Raw genomic sequence first — 21,930 nt, 5'->3', positions numbered from 1 at the left:
TAGCAAACCACAGACAATTAGAACGTGTAGTATAAAATTAGGTTTGATTGGCTACTATTCAAATGAAAACATCAAACTATGTTAGTTTGAAGCATACGAATAAACTGCTTTTAAACAAATTCTCTTCATCATATGCTTTTTTAACCCCCGACCCAAAAAGAGGGGTGTTATAAACGAAAGAACCGATTTTAATTCACTTTTTTTTGTTTGAAAGGTGGCTTGATCGAGAGTGTTCTTAGCTATAATCCAAAAAAATTGGTTCAGCCGTTTAAAAGTTATCAGCTATTTTCTAGTTTTCTTGTAGAAAAGAAGGTTAGATAACCCTTAGGTTCATAATATTCAAGTGTCAATTGACACATGTCAAGCTGTCAAGATGGACGTTGCCTAGATATACATAATTATTTATTTGAAAATGATTTGTCGGGGGTGTTGAAAATTTTTAATTTACACTTGTTATATTAGAATGTTCTTCATTTGTACCTAGGTAAGTCTTAAGTATAAGTTATTTATATCTAGAATCAAACGAAACAGAGTTTTGGACTTTTTTAAATTCGAATCTGATTTTCCTCTCACTTTACCTGTATAACTCAGAGATAACACAAAACCATAGAGACATAAACATTGCGCAACCGTTCAAAAGCGGACTAGTGTATTCCAGATTCTAGATTGATGGTGTACCACCCACCGGATTTCAACGAGAAGGATTTAAATTACGAAGCATTTATTCGTCTTAGCTGCCTCAATGTAGGCTGCACGGATGTGATAAATGCGTCCCTTTTCAATGCTTGTCAGGGTGAGACGTGAAAGAACGAGCCAGTAATTACGACCATACATAAAATACGTGGGTAAAACGGTACCAGATACTAAGATTACGTTCTCTTTCCTAATAGGAATGGCAGTTGTAGAATTGTAGGTGAAGGCGGTAAAATCCTAAGGGAACGCTTTTACGCATGAGACGGGTCTGCCCGCGAAATTCAAATTTAATTTGGTTTTTCGCAATTAGAATAAGAAATTAGTTCTAGTCGATACTAGTCTATTACTAGTCCATTAGTCGATTTGTACAAATTAGTCGATACTAGAGCTAATTTCTTATACTGGACCCCTTCAAGTAAAGATTTTTATATAAACCTGTGAGGATGATACTGCCATCGGCGCAATTAAAATGCCATAAGCCTAATTTGTTGTATTAGTTTACAAAGTGCAAAAAATCAAATTAAATTTGAATTTCGCGGGCAGACCCGTCGCATTCACCTTAAGTAAACTGACTATTCAGTACTCGCATCTTTTATGTATGCTCTTAAAATTCTTATAGACAGATATAATGTAATGAAACAAAATATTCCAATAATCCAAATTATTCACCTATAGTCATATCATCATATGAATCAAAAAGTAATCAAATCGTTTAGGAAGACACTTTCGTCCAATTTAGTCGTGTGATCCGACTTTGATTAAACATATTGTCTTGGTTGGTATTAAGAGCTTTTCTTTCACTGAAATATAACTTTGTACTTTGATAGCTTTGTCATAAGATAAAGAGTTTATTGCATTATTTATTGGTGCATACGTCGTTTCTTCACGAGCTTGGATGGCGCCAGAGAGGAAACGTGTTGCGGCGGGCACGACCACGATGCGCTTATTGAAAATGGCACATTATCATAATGCAACAAGTGGAATGTTAGTGATGCCCATATAAGGCAAATGACTGTCTATATTCAAAACGACTTTTTGCCCTCGATTTATGTCTTCTTCATCTTCAATTGGATGTAAAAAGAGTTGTGATTTAGCCCGTATGTGATACTGGGCGATTTTTAAATGGATATCTGGAATTCCTTGCGTAGTTACAAGTCTCTTAACTATCACACTAATATTATAAAGGAGAAAGTTTGTATGTGTGTGTGTGTGTGTGTGTGTGTGTGTGTGTATGTTTGTTACTCCTTCACGCAAAAACTACTGGACGGATCGGGCTGAAATTTAGAATGGAGATAGATTATACCCTGGATTAGCACATAGGCTACTTTTTATCCCGGAAAATCAAAGAGTTCCCACGGGATTTCGAAAAACCTAAATTCACGCGAACGAAGTCGCGAGCATCAGCTAGTATCTTATAAATGGCAAAATATTAAAGTAAGTATCTATATAGTTCAGATCTCGCTCACAACTTTGTCTGCGAGAATTTAGGAGTTTGAAATTATGTGGAAACTCCTCGATTTCTGGAATAAAAAGTATCCTATGCCCATCTCCACCAGTTTAGGTTTATTCAAATAATTTGAAGTCCTGTATTATATTTTGTGATAATATTTATCAAAGATATACTGTAAGTATAAATGACTTGAATATTATGTATTATATTAATTGAAATTTCGTTTGTCTAGAATGTTTTTAAAATCAAATGATAATTAATTTTTTAACCTGCAGTGTAGGTAGCTGACGAAATAAATAATTAATTATTCGATACGCTAACAATAGGCTGTGTATCCTAATATGACAAGTCATAAACCATAACAAAGCGTTTAAAGAACAGCTAACTGCATAAATTAATAACAATTTATTTATGTGGTAAGAAGTTTCTTACCAAGATAGAATATAAAGATTTTTTGTTTGCTTTTTTATAACACGACAGGCTTGAGCTTGGTGATAGTCAAGTAATGACTGATAGAAGACAAGTTGGAGCACGATTAACTAGAAGAGTATAATTCGTCTAAGACTAGAAGATGACAATAATCACTCCTATTCTTGCCTTATTCTATCAAGTTAGGTTCACTCACAAGTACCTATTTATATGTAGGTACCTACCTAACTAGCTACTTCTACGTTCTTTAGCATTTGAGGTTTTGAAAGGGTGGAGTGAGAAGTGATCTCCCAAGTATTGTTGTAGATAATTTTGATGGTAATGAAGTTTTTATAATGAATAATGAAGATTGATGAAATATATAATCTTGCTATAGAGTATTGTGTATGTTGTATCAGTTACAACCGATTTGGCAACGCTGCGTGAGATAAAATGGAATTTCTAACATTCACCATAAGTTCGTATGCATTATAGATTAATGAACTGGAACACACATGCTGAAACAGGGAGAATAGGGAGAAGTGGCAAAACTCTCTGCCCACAAAAACGGCACTTCAGGATGACCACGACCACTCTGCCAAGAGTGTTACGATGAAGAAAAAGATACATCACTTCCGAGTTAGTGATCAAATCAGGAATGAGCAGATCCATAGAAGGACCAGATTTACCGCCTTAGCTAAACGGGTTGCGAAGCTGAAGTGGCAATGGGCAGAGCACATAGTTCAATAAATCGGTAGACGTTGGACTCCAGAATCCAGACTTCAGGTAGAAGATGTTAGAATGGCAACCTCACCGAAAGGCGCAGCATTGAGAGAACCCCCACTAAGTGGACAGACAACATCAAACGAGTCGCATGGAGCCGCGAGGTGTGTGGAAGACCCTACAGGAGACTTATGTCCAGCGATGGAGGTCTATCGGTTGATAATGATGACGATGATCATCCATATATCAGACTCCATAGCCTTTGTCATATGCAGTCAGGTAAAAATGCAGCCAAGCTCTATATTGGTATCGAATAGTATCTTGGTAAAAAATGGCATGCGAAAGTACTGGGCGTCATACCTACCTATTTATGTAGACAACCATTTATGCCTCACATAAATATTCCAGACAAAAAGATAATTTTATTTAAATCGCAATTATTTATTCACACTCCTTCAATCCTTATTAAGAAAGTCTCGATGAAGGTTTATGCCCTGAAATATATCGATAAAATCTCGACAATCATTGGTTAGTAACTGTCGTTAAGTTAAACATCAATTTGTATGGAAGGCGCGAAACTTCATTATAATAAACGCCGGTATGACTCACGGCTGGTAGTGCCTGTGGCGAAATCGAGACATTTATTTCTAGACTAGGCCAGTGTACAATAAATAACCCAATGCCGGCGATTGCAATACAAACCGACAGTTTTATAATAAGTTATATTATTATGGAAAAAATGCTGTCGGGCACGACTGTTGTGATTAAACGGGAACAGTTTAATATGAAGTGTTATTTGTAGGGTTGTGTAGCAGGAAGTAATTAATCCTATGTCTTATTTATCATGTCTCTGTCGCAGCAGGTGACCGTACGGGCGGCTTCCCGGAACGTGCACTCGTATAAATGAGAACATCGCGTCTTCATTGTATAGGAGAAGCGGATTCAAACAATCATTTTATTTCATAGGCGTTGTAGATAGGTATATAATATTGTATTGTAATAATAAGTTTCATTATTACTTTCTTAATATTACAAATTTGTAAAGGCGGAGGACCGTGTTTTGCGTCACTCTCTTTAAAAAGCCTACGTCCAGCTGTGAACGCATATAGGCTGATGGAATGGAAAAAAATTTAAAGCTTTGTTTAGATATATTAGTTGTTAAAAAAAAGCTTATTTTAAGCTAAGAGGTAAAGTTTTGAGTACTTACAGATTTTATGTTACCGCTAATAAATAATTAATTATTGTGCAGTGTGTCTTGCTGATAAACCACCCAACCGCCCACGCTTATTAGTTTCATTGGTATGTGTAATGGAAAATGATACATTGAAAATACTAAGAATCGTGCTCAGGATAGAAACAGCGAACAAAGAAGAGTCGCGACAAATGCTGTGACATATTATTCCCGCTACCCGCTTACGCGGTTATTGAGATCACGGCCTAAAAATAACAGTAGTTCACGAAATATAAACAAAACGTTAGACTCCTTGCATACCGTTATCATAATTATAGGTACAGCTGCTACCGTATCTTGCGATTCAACTGAAACGTAATTTTTATACAGTTCTGAGAACTTCGATAGCTACAAATTATATTATCAGGGTTGTATATAACTATATATATGTACCTAGCGCGTACATAGAAGCATAATTTTACATTCTGATGCCCGCGACTTCATCCGCGTAGATTTAGGTGTTTAACCAACCGTGGAAACTCTGTGATTTTATTAACTTAATTAATTTATCGATTGAAGCTGCTATTTACAACAGTTCCTATTCCAGTTTTAATTTAGGTGTTTCCGGAAAATTGGTTAGAGAGATGTTTGTGACTCACAGCTCATTATTGTCAAAACGCTGTGGATTTTATTAACAGAGCTCTCGCCGTCACTTACTCCATACAATCGTAGTTCCAATTTCATTTGAATATTAAGCAGACATTTTTTTTTTAAATATGTAGTTTCAAAATTACAGGAGCTCAAAGATTTGTGTGTGAATTTTTAAGACCGCGTAACTTTGAAACCGAATATTTTAACAGAAATCTGGAAAATCACAGGCATAGATATTAGTTTCTAGAATATGTCTGCAAAATTTCATGGACTTTGGTTGCTTAGCATCCAAATGAAATTGGAACTACGATTGTATGGAGCGAGTGACGGAGAGACCCTTCCTATTCATATCATTACCATCAATTTCTCATGTCCCACTACTACTAAGTACGGGCCTCCTCTCAGGACTAGGCTGACCAGTGCTTATTGGCAGACTACACACACCTTAAGAACAATAATAGTAGAAAATTCTCAGGCATGCAGGTTTCTTCATGATGTTTTCCATTACCGTTAGGTCAAGTTAATATTTAATTGCTTCGCGAGTTAGAAGTGCGCATCCCCAAATTTATGTAGAAGGTCAAAATCGTAACCTAGGCTGATACTATTTTTCTTCCACGTCCAATAAGCTTAAACAAGTGTAAATTAAAAATGTATAACACCCCCGACAAGTGAAGGTTACAGTAACTAGAAAAGAGCTGAAAACTTTCAAACGGCTGAACCGATTTTCTTGGATTATAGCTAAGAACACTGTCGATCAAGCCCCTTTCAAACAAAAAAAAACTAAATTAAAATCGGTTAATTAGTTTAGGAGCTACGATGCCACAGAAAGATACACAGATACACACGTCAAACTTATAACACCCCTCTTTTTGGGTCGGGGGTTAAAAATAATTCGTCTAACTTACCTACAGTCTGCACTTATATGCAGACTGTAGGTGCACTAAGAGTACCTCAATAATACTTGTTACGATACATAATAATATTATCTCTCGTTGTATTGTGGCAGACCCTTAATCCAGTGCCCAGCCTACAACTAGCGGCTCCTAGATCGACATCTAAAGCCAGTTCGATCAAAGACGGTAAGGTTTAATAGGACCCATGTTAAACTCGTACGCCTATCGGCTTATATCGCATACCATCGCGGTTACTGTTCCAATACTGTATTCAAAACCACGCAGAATATAATTCTAGAGCCCACTTACATGTCTTTGAGATAAAGCTAGCTTTTGCCCGCGACTTTGTCTATGTTGATTTATGATTTTAAAATCCCCTGGAAACCTTTGTTTTAATGTGCCAGAATGAAAAGTGTATTTTACTTGTCTCTATGATGCAATCTGTGCGCTTTAAAATCAGAGCATATGCTTTTGACGACCTCCTTGGCGCAGTGATGAAGACTGTGGTTTTAAAAGGGGAGGTCTCGGGTTCGATTATCATTTTTAAATTGTCTATGGTCTAGTCTAGTTCCCACCATAGCAGACCAGGCTACTGTCGTGGTTAGTTACCACCTCACCGGCAAAGCTGTGCTGCCAAGTGATTTAGCTTTAGCGTTCTGGTTCGATGCTGTGTAGAAACCTATAAGGGGTAGGTATGGGTTCAATAAAAACTTACTTAGTCCCAAGTTAGCCCGCTTCCATCTTAGACTGCATCATCACTTAACACCAGGTGAGATCGCAGTCAAAGGCTAACTTTAATGGAATTGAAAAAAAGCTATCGAATGTTAAAGATTAATTTCATGATTTATAAACTAAATGTGAAGAAGAAATGGTATTATTTATTCGTATCATTAATTCGTATTTACCAGTAGGTTTCTGAATTATGATGGAAAATAATATCATTTTTCTTTTTTCTTTCAGTTAGTAAAAATGTGTAGGTTACCTACCCATAGTGCTGTCGCTCCGCATAAATGCATAATTTAATTCTTTGTCGATGCAAAATCAGCCAACAGCCAACATACGAAGCCTTATTTAGTTGTAATGATCACCGGCGCCTCAAGGTTCATTGACATTACGATTATGTCACTCCTTACTCTATGCGCGTAATTTACGTATTAGATAAGGCCGAGTAACATATCGACTTGTCAAGCTTATATACACAGAAAATTGCATTTTAATGGGCTAAGCACATTGAAATGGACATAACAAGGACACTGGAAGAGGTGATATAAAACGACAGTTATTCTTTGTGCCGATTCGAATCGTCCACCGAACGTACCGGGAATTAAAATACACGCATTGTGTGAGTGTTAAATGGTCTTCGTGTTGAGATGTCTCATCAGTCATCACTAACCTTAAGTTTCAAACAGGTACACTCACTGCTGCTATCAGCGCCAAAATATCGAAAATCAAGTTCCTTCGAAAACTTGTCGGCAATCGCAGGTCCAGCGTACTTGTATTAGTAGAGGTCAATGACTAAGCAGTAAATAGACGGATAAATGTACGGAGCACTGGTTCGGCGACAAGTGCGCGACGTACGCAGACAAACCATACACGGCAGCCTGTAGAATGCTTCGCCGTAATACTAGGTACCAACGGCTATATACATTATACACGTAACACTTACAAAAACTCACCCGCGCTTGGTAACCATAAATATTTATTAGCTACGTTGATTTTGAGTTCACGTTCGATATTTTCAAACGTCACGGAATGATTATCAACATTAAGCAGAGCAGGTCAAATGTTTTTCGATTAGAAAACTGTAGTGACCACTGATTATTTATAAGAGTGCGCTGGAACTGCGATTACAGATCTGGTTTTGAAGCAACTTGATTTTCGCAATTGATTAGGCGCTGATAGCAGCACAATAACCGTCACATAAGCGTACCTACTTGGAATTATATTATGTTAGTGATGGAGATGAGACATCTGTCAACATAGCGTCAACACGAAAACTATTCGACAACAGTTCTTAATTCCCGATACACTCAGTGGGGCGTTTCAAATCTTCACAAAAATAACTGTCATTTTGTATGACACCGTTCCAGCGTACCTATTTATATAATATGTCCATTTCAGTGGTAGTGACAGTTAACTTTGCGAAGCGAATCCCAAAAATCTAACGACTCCATAATTAGAGAATGTCAGTCATGCTCAAGAAATTATCCATCGGATACACAACGTTGCTATGTTTAGTAGGTCGCAATTTAACTTAAAATTTACAAAACCCCGACACATTAAAACCTCAAAAGAGCTGATAATTTTCAAACGGCTTAACCGATTTTCTTCGATTATAGCTAAGAACACTCTCGATCTATACATCTTTCAAACAAAAAAAAAACTAAATTAAAATCGGTCCATTTGTTTAGGAGCTACGATGCTACAGACAGATACTTAGATACACAGATACACAGATATACAGATACACAGATACACACGTCAGACTTATAACACTACCCTTTTTGGGTCGGGGGTTAAAAAGGACTATAGGAGGTATCAGCGATCGGCGATTTAATTGCTTTTTCGAAGCTCGATGCCACTCCACTCCACAATAATATCGATCGACTTATTATATAATTTTCCAGCCTCAGCGATCAAGTCCGTTTTGTTTAGCGATAAACGCAGAAAGTCGTTAAAACGCGATGCAGTATCAAAACAATCGTAAAACGCGCGATTTCAATAGGTATATTCAATCGAACGCAGAAAGCATTGATATGCAGTTGCAACTCGCAAAATCGCCGGTCGCTGATGTTAATAAATCATCGTGTCTGCTATTGCCCTAAATGATTTTTACATGATGCGACCTACATGCGGCCGATGGGAAGGTGATCGGAAGTCATATAAACTTGACCTCTGAACATGATTCCGACGGTGAAAGTCCACAGTAGCCGGCGTAATGAAGGACCGGGTCGTTCCACTACATTACTCTTCTGACTAATTTGTGCTTGCACTTTTAAATTTTGAGCTATAATTAACCGTATGTGGGCTGTTGGTTTTTCATTACCATTAATCATATGCGATTATGTTTACGTTGTAGCCTCCGTGATATATGATATTGTACACATTGAACAGCACTGAATGTAAGGATGTGTGGAATAGTATGAAATATTCTTTTGCATCGGTATCTGACTAGCTTCCATAATTGTAGTGCTTTACAACTAAATGTTCCAATTTAACATCATTTATAGCAGATTCCAGCCACTGAACAAAATATGTTTTAGAGAGTCTTTTACAATTGTATAAAACACTAGCTGACGCCCGCGACTTCGTCCCGTGGATTTAGTTTTTTCGAAATCCCGTGGGAACTCTTTGGTTTTCCGGGATAAAAAGTAGCCTATGTGCTAATCCAGGATATTATCTATCTCCATTCCGAATTTCAGCCAAATCCGTCCAGTAGTTTTTGCGTGAAGGAGTAACAAACATACACACACACACACACATACAAACTTTCGCCTTTATAATATTAAAGTGTGATATTATGTACCTATGTATAATTTTGTTACGACAATTTTGTCGTGATTATAATATTTTTGTCTACTAAATTCTCGTTTACTATACTATTTCCGTATAAATTTCATGAACAGCATCATGCTTCAGCTAAAAAATGTAAAGCTTACTAACTTCATTTTTCAAGTGAGAAATCATGTGATTAGTGGAAAAATAGAAAAGTAAATCTTTTAAAGTATTAATTTGATACAATGTCATGTTGGCAATTGACATAGATTTGAAGTAGGTAGGTATAGCTACTCTTATTTACCGCTCTATATGAGTAGATGTTGAGATTGCAATATAGAAAAGAAATGTAAACTAAGACCGTTAAGCATTTCTTAAAACCTAAGTAACGTTGCTGTCACTTACATTGTAACGTAATTATTTTTTTGCTAAGCTGTAATCCTTTTTAAAGTCTTTAACTCTGACAACCGTGCGGATTACAATCACTAAACTTAATAAGTTCATTGGCTCTATGAACGGAAAACAAAAAATCAACAAAGGATCACCCCTACTTTTTAATTGGATTTCCGATAAAGATCACAAGATTAACTATTAATTGGAAAGAAGGTGTTTTTTGGGAAAACTGGCAAGTTGTTTCATAAATTGATAATATCGGAGCGTAAGTAATTGCTAGCTGTGAGTAAATTACTAGTAAACTGACATGGTTTACAAATTGCAACCATTTTGATGTCCTCAATCGCTACATATGGTCAATGTCAGGCCAACCTATATTTATTATTTAATTTTCGTTGTTTACGCCATACGAGGACATGTGACTTTATTATTTGCTCCGTACAAGTCTTCCTTGCGTTTTCTTGGTAGGTAGAATTCAAGTGTTTATTATCACATTAAATGTAAGTGTTTTATACACATATTTATCTCTTAATAAGATGAAAGAATGAAGGTTCCATATACCTGAAGGGTACCAACGAAACCCTATTACTAAGCCGCCGCTGTCCATCCCTCTGACCGTCTGTCTGTCAGTAAGCTGTATATCATGAAACTTAATAGGTAGAGAGTGGAAATTTTTACAGAGTGTGTATTTCTACTGCCGCTTTAACAACAAATAATAAAAATTTCAAAATTACAGCTATTCCAAATTAATTAAAATTAAAAAGTGTCATTTCTTGTACGATGGTACGAAAGGAACCCTTCATGTGTGAGTTCAACTCGTACTTGGCAGACTTTTTTATTAGAATCATTGAGATATCCTAATTAAAAGTGAAGCTTTGTTATATAGACCTTCGGGAGTGGAGGACGGAATCTAACAGTATAGTAATTTAGCACATTTAAGTCTGTTAAGTTATTTCTTTAATCTTGATTAAATTAATGACTAAATATATCGGCGCAATAATGAGACACGTAATTCATAGATCGAATGACGAGTAGAATCCTCAATGACGCATCGTACGTCGTCGACGTTTCCGAACCCCACCGCCACGATAGTATTTAAAAGCGAAGCGGTCCAGCGGAGCGGCATTCTATTATCGACAGTCGAAGTGATAACACGTTGAATTTGTCTACCTTTTTAATTTATTCGGTTTAGTTTGACAGTTAATTGTAACTTTGGTTTAAATGTTGAGTTTCTTAACTTCTTTCAAATTTGTTCGTTTAAGTTTGACGGTTAAATGTAATTTCGGTTAAAATATTGTAAATCGAATCTTATTGTAAATCAAATCTTTGAAAAGAGCAACCGCTGAGTTTCTTGCTGGTTCTTCTCGGCAGGAAAGGCGTTCCGAACCAGTGGTAGATTCATTTGATGATTCAAAAGTATTTGTAAAGGTTTATTTGGATAAAAGTAATATTAAAGATGGTTAAAAGTTTGATAATAAACTGTGATGAATAATAACAATGGCGCGAGTTTTATTGGAGCTAGTTCTCCTACTCTTACATCAGAAGTGGGATCAGAAGTGGGTATTTATCAAACAATGATACAAAAAAAAAAAAAAAAAACAATGGGATAGTAATGATAAAAAAAAAAAAAAAAAAAAAGAGGATAAATATTTAAAAAAAAAGGGTAATACCGCAAAAAAAAAAAAAAAAACAAACAAAAAGATAAACAATGCAAAAAAAAAAAAAAAAAAAAACTGATAATAATATTGTATAAAATGTTAACGTAAAAGCTGAAGTAAGAATATCCTCTGAATATGAATATTACTGAACAATAGACGTGAACTTCATCGAAGTAAACCAATGGGACCAGAAGAAAAGTTTGCCACGATTAACGAACGTTTGGAAAGCGTACCAAAATTTGAAGTACAAAGTAATGTGGCCGTATCGGCTATGAGTAAACGTAATAGTACGGCAAAGTGAGGATTTGACGCGCAGACTGACGTGCTTTTATAAGTTAAGTACTTTTCCATTATTTAAGTGTAAACGGCAAGGCCAATATGAGCGCTGAGGCTCTGAGGCTGAACCAATATTAGCGCTGAGGCTTGAGGTTCCGCCGTCATCACTTTTTACTATCTTTCCGAAGGTGTAAACGTCAAGGCCAAAATGAGCGCTGAGGCTCTGAGGCTGAACCAAAATTAACGCTGAGGTTATGAGGTTCCGGCGTCATCACTTGGGGTTTCAATTATCCTTAAAGTCCATTTGATGTGTGAACCAAAATTAGCGCTGAGGCTATGAGGTTGTAACGTCATTTGTGCTTTAAGATAATTGAAATGTGAAAAAAAAAAGCAGCAAAAAATGGTTACTGAACCGAAATTAGCGCTGAGGCTATGAGGTTCTGATGATCACTTATGTGTTTTCAATTGTCTTGTAATTCATGTGTCAACGTCAAGGCTAAAATGAGCGCCGAGGCTCTGAGGCTGAACCAAAATTAGCGCTGAGGCTATGAGGTTCTGACGTTATCACTTATGTGTTCCAAGATAATTGAAATGTGTTTACGTGAAGGCTATGAGTTAACGTGAAAGCTAATATGGGTGTCGAGGCCCTGAGGCTATGAGATTCTTAACGTGATAAGAGTGTTGAGGAACCATTTTTGATTTCGAAATTATAAGGGTTTATGTGTGTGTGATGTTGGTTTACTAATTTATGCACTTTATTGCAGAGAAAAAGGACGAGAGTAGGCGCAGGGACGCGCCTATGATCAGTATGGCCGTATCGGCGCAATAATGAGACACGTAATTCATAGATCGAATGACGAGTAGAATCCTCAATGACGCATCGTACGTCGTCGACGTTTCCGAACCCCACCGCCACGATAGTATTTAAAAGCGAAGCGGTCCAGCGGAGCGGCATTCTATTATCGACAGTCGAAGTGATAACACGTTGAATTTGTCTACCTTTTTAATTTATTCGGTTTAGTTTGACAGTTAATTGTAACTTTGGTTTAAATGTTGAGTTTCTTAACTTCTTTCAAATTTGTTCGTTTAAGTTTGACGGTTAAATGTAATTTCGGTTAAAATATTGTAAATCGAATCTTATTGTAAATCAAATCTTTGAAAAGAGCAACCGCTGAGTTTCTTGCTGGTTCTTCTCGGCAGGAAAGGCGTTCCGAACCAGTGGTAGATTCATTTGATGATTCAAAAGTATTTGTAAAGGTTTATTTGGATAAAAGTAATATTAAAGATGGTTAAAAGTTTGATAATAAACTGTGATGAATAATAACAATGGCGCGAGTTTTATTGGAGCTAGTTCTCCTACTCTTACAAATATACTTTTAAAATAACAGTAAAGTAAATAAAGTAGTAAGTTAAACATTTTAAAAGCAAAACAAATTATAGGCAGGTATCTTATTAAAAATTCTACTACAGTTAGCTATAATTCATAAAACATATCATCATTATGTAAATTTTCATTGCAGTAAGCAGTTTAGTGGGTATGTGCACTCATTCGTATTCAATTCGTTTTCGGGATTCGTGAAAATACGATTCGAAGTCGTCGTACTTGAAAACGTACGTACGCGTGTTAATTTGATACGTATCCGTCAAAATACGAATCTCAAAAATACGAATGAGTGCCCACGCGTTCGTACAACAGCCACTTTGAATCTTATTTTTACGAATAACGAAAACGAATTGAATACTTACGCCCTAAGTCTTGAAATTGAATTAAGCATGAAATAAGCTTAACAAGTAACATTTAAACCTTTATAATATTAGTAAGGAAGTTAGAATTACGATTCAACACGGCAATATAATTTGTTGGTCTTAGCCATTGCGTTACAGGCGCGTCGTTAGTACGGTCTGGGGTCAGGGAGGTCAACTAGTAATCGCTCTTTGAAGTTATGAGAAACGTGCTAATCCTGTCTCGAACAGGTGAGAATAGTAAGAACTAAGAAGACTATATAGGTAGGTCTCTGCCTCGTTGGTCAGTGGTTAGCATGTTCGACTGTAGATGACGAGGTCCTGGGTTTGATAGTTAAGTATTGGATTTTTCTGTTGAGAAATTCTCTGTAGGTACCTCTACTTGCCCCGAGTTAGGGAGTTGGCGGTTAGAAACTTTGCGAGATTGTTCCGTAAAAATATTGGATTCCAACTTCTCAATCCTGATGGTGCAGGGATCTGACCACCAAGACTGATGGGATTAAGAAACTGTTGGTTATAAATTGATATTGAAGGTACCTTCCTAAAAATTAAAGACTTCATTGTTGAGCTCAAGGACCCAACTCCTCGACACTGATGCTGTAAAGAATTGCATTTCTGAATCGTGGTTATCCCACGGGATTTATAAGAATCAACTTTGAGATACCTTGCATCCCGGGGACTAGGCAATTTTTTGTCCTGGAAATTCAAAAGTTCCCACGGGATATTTAAAAACTTAAATCCATGCGGGTGAAGCCGCGGGCATCTTCTAGTCACACTAATATTATAAAGGAGAAAGTTTGTGTGTGTGTGTGTGTGTGTGTGTGTGTGTGTGTGTGTGTGTATGTGTGTGTGTATGTTTGTTACTCCTTCACGCAAAAACTACTGGACGGATTGGGCTGAAATTTAGAATGGAGATAGATTATACCCTGGATTAGCACGTAGGCTACTTTTTATCCCGGAAAATCAAAGAGTTCCCACGGGAATTTTAAAAAACCTACATCCACGCGAACGAAGTCGCGGGTATCAGCTAGTTTATAATAATTACATAGTAGTAGGATAGCTAGCTTTTAACAAGATTTGAATTTATTTTAACGGATAAAATCGGTAGGTACTTATACATACAGTAATAATTTAATATTAAAATTTAGTTAGCTCAAATCATAAGATTGTTTTTATTAGTTGAATTTTAGTTGAACGGGCGCTCTATGAAGTTTTAATTATTCCTGATTTATTTTCAGACCATTTTATTTGAAATTAGGTAGGTACCTATTATATATTTTGCTGGCGACACCACACTCCGATGAAATAGATTTATTAAATAAATCAATACATGTTTTAATATTGACAATAAATTTGCATAAAAATTCAATGGATAAATGCAGCTTTTATATTATTTAGCACGTTAAATTCTCAACTAAGCAAGCCAATTACCAGTTTGCTTTCATTCATTAGTCAAGAGTATGAAGATTTTTAGTAAATAACTAAAGCTTCGAGAATGGTTCAACGCTCGGAGCTGGTAGGTAATATATCAAACAGTTTATTATGCGTTTACGTGTAGAACTAAACAAACTAATAAACGCATACACGTCTGTTTCTTTATCTGTTTACCAACGTATAGCTCGGGTAGATACGACTTGGTATATATTTTTAACCCCCGACCCAAAAAGAGGGGTGTTATAAGTTTGACGTGTGTATCTGTGTATCTGTGTATCTGTCTGTGGCATCGTAGCGCCTAAACGAATGAACCGATTTTAATTTAGTTTTTTTTGTTTGAAAGGTGGCTTGATCGAGAGTGTTCTTAGCTATAATCCAAAAAAATTGGTTCAGCCGTTTAAGAGTTATCAGCTCTTTTCTAGTTTTCTTGTAGAAAAGAAGGTTAGATAACCGTTAGGTTCTTAATATTATGTCAATTGACAAATGTCAAGCTGTCAAGATGGACGTTGCCTAAATACATAATTATTTATTTGAAAATGATGTTTTGGAAAACTCAAATACTTTGGATCGTCGGGGGTGTTATAAATTTTTAATTTACACTTGTAGTTAATATAGGTACGCCGTGATAGCCTAGTGGCTAAATATTAGACCGTCCGGCTCTTTGGGCGGTTCGGGATTCGGTCCCAGACACGCACCTCTAACTTTTTGGAGTATGTGTGTTTGTATGTGTATTTTAAGCAATTAAGTATCAATTGTTTTAGCGGTGAAAGAAAACATCGTGGGGAGCCTGCATGCCTGAGAGTTCTCCGTAATGTTCTCTATGGCCAAATCCTTCTTAATTTGAGAGGAAAGCCGGCGATGGTTTGAGAATGATGTTGATGATATTTTATTTACTTGCCTATATAAAACAAGGAAGTAGGATAGACAGATAGAGATAGAGATATAAGGATAGATAGAGTACTTATCTGAATTCTATGCTTTATCTTATACATACCTACTCAATATTATTTATAAGTAACAGCTAAGTAGGTAGTACTTACTGGTAAACCGATCCAACTTTATACTTAACTAAGTACAAAAAATATAATAATTATGAAATGAAGTTTCCACCAACATCTTATCGATTTTATAAATCAATGTAGGACAAGATAGATATTATCAGCCGATTTATATAATTTCAATAGCTCCCATTTTATGAAATAAGAGGTCATAATATTATTACTTGCATTTATGTAATATCAAAAAAAGGGTTAAATAATGTCATTTATATAATAGAAAATTTAATATTATCCAAGATTGTAACATATTGAATAGGTAATTTACCTATTAGCCATATTATCGTAACCATCTGGATATAAGCCCGATTGTCCATTTATAGCTAAATAAGCTGGATACCTATTGCACAAACTATTTTTTTTTTGGAATGTAGGTACTAACCTATTTGACCACAGTTACATTTGATGGAAAGTGACGATGTTGGTTGAGACGGGACGTGTTTGCCTAGAAGATACCTTTTCACAATTTTTTAAAGGCAACCGTACTGTTAGTGGTAGGAAAACAGATCGCGGAAGAATATTCTAGTAACTACGTAAAAAATATGAAAATTCTTTCAATAATATTAGAAGAATTTATTAAATTTTATGCCTGCTTTACGCGAATGGTAGCGTGAAAGACTGTGAACAGCTACGCGAACAACAGTGTGGATTGGTGTTTCCCTGTGTAATGGTTCATCGGCTTTTACACCGCGTATTGCGCGGGATTGAAGAACGGATATAATGTTTCTATAATAAATCCACTTCTCTAATAGTCTTCTCATTATATCCTAAAAAGAAAACTCCGACCTTTTATGTGATTAATTATATTAAGGCAAAAACTTTCAACAATGAGGAATATAACGCAGAAAGAAATACTATGTACGATAACTAATTGATTGATTTCCGTTTCATAGTAATTTAGAAAATTAGATAGCTTTTATTTATATTGTTAAATATAGAGACTAGAATGTTGCTCATAGTAAATTTCACTTGAGAGCTTTCTTAGATGGTAAAAAATATTGTACATAAGTAAGTATTGTAGTTATTATCTCATAATATTTCTCATAAATATATCGTATAGCACTGACCGGCGATGGATGATAAGCTTTTTACGGCAATGTCAAGTTCAAGACAAAAGCCGAATTCGGTATAAAATCAACATAATCTTATTGATTTTATGTAAGGACAAACCAAGTAGACTCTTCTATCTTCGTAATCTATGCATCTTATGAATTATTCAGTATAACTTTTACAAGTTCTAGGACAGTTTTGTCGTTTGCATTTGTGCAATCAAATGTGGGTAGATACTGGTACTAATTTCACAATAATATAGGTCTATGTGAAATACTAGTATGGATGCTAAATATGGCACGTCCGACGCGCAGACTATGCACAGATTGCAATTTTGTATGAAGAAACGTAACACGGACGAGGCTTGGAAGACTCGGACATGGCACGGTCTGATGTTACCTCATACATCTTCCAATCTATGTGTTCTGGACGTGGTACGGCGCGGGCCCGGCATGGTCTAGCATAAATCATCCATTAAGCAGCTCCACCACCAAAGAGGCAAAGAGGGTTCCACAATTAGTATTTATAACTCGATGAATAAGGTAAATGGTCTGACTTGTGCATTTTTTCTTTTACTGGCGATTTTTAACGATTCTTGACTATGTAATAACACAAGGAAAATAAGGTGGAATGACCTTGCTTTTTCAAAGTTTAAGATATCAAGAAGTCAAATAGTTGGGAATTCGCTTTCTATTGTCTAGACTCGTATCAATTCTTCCATCTCTTTATAATATCTGTAGAACAATGACATTAGATGAATGATCGTGCTTTTGACCAAAAATGAAATGAATTTCTATTTTCTACGTTTACCATGTCGTGACGTCTGTTTGTCTCGACTGAAATATTATTTTAATGCTGGGAGTGTTCATAACGATTTTACTTCCAAGTTTTGTCAGTAATGCTACAATATTTCGTGAGTAACGACTTAGATAAGCTTAAATGCGACTATCTAAATTAAAACAAGACTTACTAGACTTACCATAATTCAAAAGATAAAAACTGGCATAGATGTGAACAAGAAACTACTTCATTTCATCATATTTACCATCATGATTAACCTATCACCAGCCCATTGCTGAGCACGAGTTTCAGAATGAGAAAGGTTTAAGCCTATAAGTCCGCCCGCTGGTCTAGTGCGAATTAACGGTCTTCACACACCTTTCAGAACATTATGGAAAACTCTCAGGCATGCAGGTTTTCTCACGATATTTTCCTGCACCGTGATATCTGATTGCATTTTAATAGCAATTTTATTTAATAGCAAGTGATACTACATAGTTCAGAAAAGTTAAAAGTGCATGCCCGGGCTCGAAGCCCCCTTCTCGAATAGAAGGCCGTCTTATAACCACTAAGCTCTAACCCCTCCCCCACTAGTCTTCATTAGGCTTAAATTCAGTCTATGTGCTTTATATTATCGTGTCGTAGAGATCGTATTACAATTTTCGATATTTGAATACAAACGAGACAATGTATTTATGCCTCCAATAACAAAACGAGTTACGGTGGGTTTATAAAAATAATTTGAGCATCCGATGTAACAGAATTTAAATGGAGCAATTTACTTTTCATGCCATAATATATATAGTGGAATCGTGTTGTAAGTTTGCATTAGAATTTCAATAAACAGAGAGAGCCCTGGCGTGCTAGAAATAGCTGAGACGTCTTAATAATGTAAATGAATTCGCCCGATTCTGTGCACCGTTGGGATGCAGGCGCGTTCCTGTACAAGTTTAGCAAGCGCCGTCATTAAGTATCGCCCTTTACCACTACCATGAGTCAAAGTATTTCTTTTACGAGACATTCTACGTCTGCCCAAAAATAGGAGTGTAATATTCTCGGAGTTCATGTATGCATGTACCTATGTGAGTTTTTTCCACCATAACTTTTAAATGTCTGAACGGATGTACTATGAGGTACCTATAATATAATGCCGAATGGCACTGGCTATAATTTTTTGAAAATAAATTTAATATGGCGGGTGTATGGCACCATTTTAAAATGTGAGAATTTTTTACTTTTTAGTTCGTTTTCGGCAAGGTAGATTTTAGATGTATTTTTTTATTTTTCTTAATTACGATTTAAGACTTGTTTTATGGTTGGTTGTTTAAAATTTAAAAGTAAATTAAGTAAGGCATGTAAATTTTCAAAGTTCAGCTTTTGAAATTAATTTTCGTGGGTAAGAATTATTATTAGTTTGACTACATAGAATACATTAAAAATTCAGTTTTTTAGCCACTCGTGCTGAGATTTGAAAAACGGTCAAGTTTAAAAATATGTTCGCTAAGTAATAATCGGGGAGCGGGTGGATGAGGAAGGCGGAGGACCGTGTTTGGTGGCGCGCTCTTGGAAAGGCCTATGTCCAGCAGTGGACGCTTACAGGCTGATGGATGGATGGATGGATGGAAGTAATAATTTGTTAAAAACAAAAAATACAGGTTAAGAAAATGCTGAGTAATTTGTGTTGTAATATTTTCTTTTTCAAAACTGAATATAATGTTGTAAAAAATCCTTAATTTGAATGTTTCTATGAACAAAAATAATTAACTGGCCGTCAGTGGGGACTGAAGTAACAGTGTTTTATGGAATTGAAGTAAGTGTCAAATATTATAAAATATTATAATTCATGACTTATAAATTGAAACCGTTCACATTAATTTTTATATCTAGCGGCAGCGGCACTAAAATTAACATTAGCGAGCGAGTTCGAGAAGGGTAAAAACTTCAAGAAGTTTAAGTACGCGATTAAAAAAGTTTTCCCTTTAATAATAAAAAACAAAGCTAACGCCACTTACTAAGTATGTGATGATTATAAACCATTGGTTATGAACTTATGACTAACTTAAGCAGCAGTCAATTAGCATCCTGCCTAAGACTGGATTGTCCACATTCTTCCTGATATACGAGAAGTGAGTAGGTACCTATCCGTTCCCACATCGCAAAAAGAAACTGTTAAAGTGCATTGAAATTATCGTTTAGGTATATTATCCACATGTCTGTCAAACTCAAAGCATTTATTATTTAACAAGTGTAAATTAAAAATTTATAGTAACACCCCCGACAAGTGAAGGTTACAGTAACTAGAAAAGAGCTGATAACTTTCAAACGGCTGAACCGATTTTCTTGGATTATAGCTAAGAACACTCTCGATCAAGCCACCTTTCAAACAAAAAAACTAAATTAAAATCGGTTCATTAGTTTAGGAGCTACGATGTCACAGACAGGTACACAGATACACACGTCAAAGTTATTACACCCCTCTTTTTGGGTCGGGGGTTAAAAACGCAGTAGTTAATAACTATTTATATATCGAAGTGGACGGAAAAGTAATATGATAATAGATAGGCATCCAAATAACCTATCTAATAATAAAAGTCAGCCTGTCTGTTTAGCGTGCGCGGAAATGCAGCTACTATTCTTAGCACGAGGGCATGACAAACATGTACTGTAGGTAAATAAGGTTAAGTTTGCACTATACATTTGCAATACCTACATAACGTAAAAATGTTTCTTAATTTTCTTCGAAATTATGGTTTTTTTCCTAAAAACCTATAAAGTACCTACCTAGTAAATATTGGAATATATTTAATACTAGCTTATGCCAGCGACTTCATCCGCGTGGACTAATTATTGAATTTTTAACCCTCAACCCAAAAAGAGGGGTGTTATAAGTTTGACGTGTGTATCTGTCTGTGGCATCGTAGCTCCTAAACTAATGAACCGATTTTAATTTAGTTTTTTTGTTTGAAACGTGGCTTGATCGAGAGTGTTCTTAGCTATAATCGAAGAAAATCGGTTCAGCCGTTTTAAAGTTATCAGCTCTTTTCTAGTTACTGTATGTAACCTTCACTTGTCGGGGGTGTAATAAATTTTTAATTTACACTTGTATTTTATATATTGACTTATGCTCGTTATATTTAAATATTTTAGGATGAGTTAATTTCCTGTACCTATTACATAATAGACAGATACATATTTCAATTTAACCATCACAGGTAAAAGTTATTCAGTAATAATAACCTATGCAGGTAGGTACTGTACCTACTTAGTTTAAAAGATATTTATTATGATGTAAAAGGAAATACTTTGCAATTGGTGAAATATTTGAATTGGACTCATGCAGGTAAAAGTTATTTCGTAATATTTAGTTTAAAAAAATATTTTATGATGTAAATGGAAATATTTCGTAATTGGTAGGTATGAAATGTAAGAGTTGCAAAAGACAAATAGCAAATTGTTGAGTTTAGCCAGCGAAAGTGCCGGCGTCAGCGTATACGCATGACAACAATTCTAGTGAAAGCATTGCTATAGAATTTGGTAGATGTAACAAATATTAGCTATGTTTTGTACGCAGAACCAGCGCCGTTGTAATCAGCCAGCCCTTTGGGAAGGCACGTTCCGTAGACGTCTCATTTAATTTGCTTGTTCGTAGAATTGCACGTCGTTAAGATGGAAAGTCAAGGTCACTTGGGCTTCATTTTACGCGTACTTACTCAAATAGGTACCATCATCAAGTGAAACTCTTGATTACGGTGATTGATGACTTTAGAAAACGAATTTTTTAGTGTTGGGACCTTGGGGCTTAAAGCTTTTGAAGGAAATCCCTACTTACCTACATTTTGGTTAATTTTATTGTTCTATCAAGCAGTATGACGGATTTTTTGCATGGATGTTATTGAAAGCTGAAGAGTACGGTAGCTGCTTATTGTCGTAGAAAGAGTTCCAATAAATATAACTAACGCGAAAACTATAAATACAAAAGTGTGTTTATCTGTCTGCTAGCTATTCACTATCCATCTGTTTAATCGATTATGGTAAAAGGTACAGAGATAGCTTGCAA

Source organism: Maniola jurtina, chromosome 8 (assembly GCF_905333055.1).
Source record: "Maniola jurtina chromosome 8, ilManJurt1.1, whole genome shotgun sequence".
Taxonomy (NCBI): domain Eukaryota; kingdom Metazoa; phylum Arthropoda; class Insecta; order Lepidoptera; family Nymphalidae; genus Maniola; species Maniola jurtina.
The sequence above is the reverse complement of the archived record's forward strand: the minus strand, read 5'-3'. Positions refer to the sequence as shown.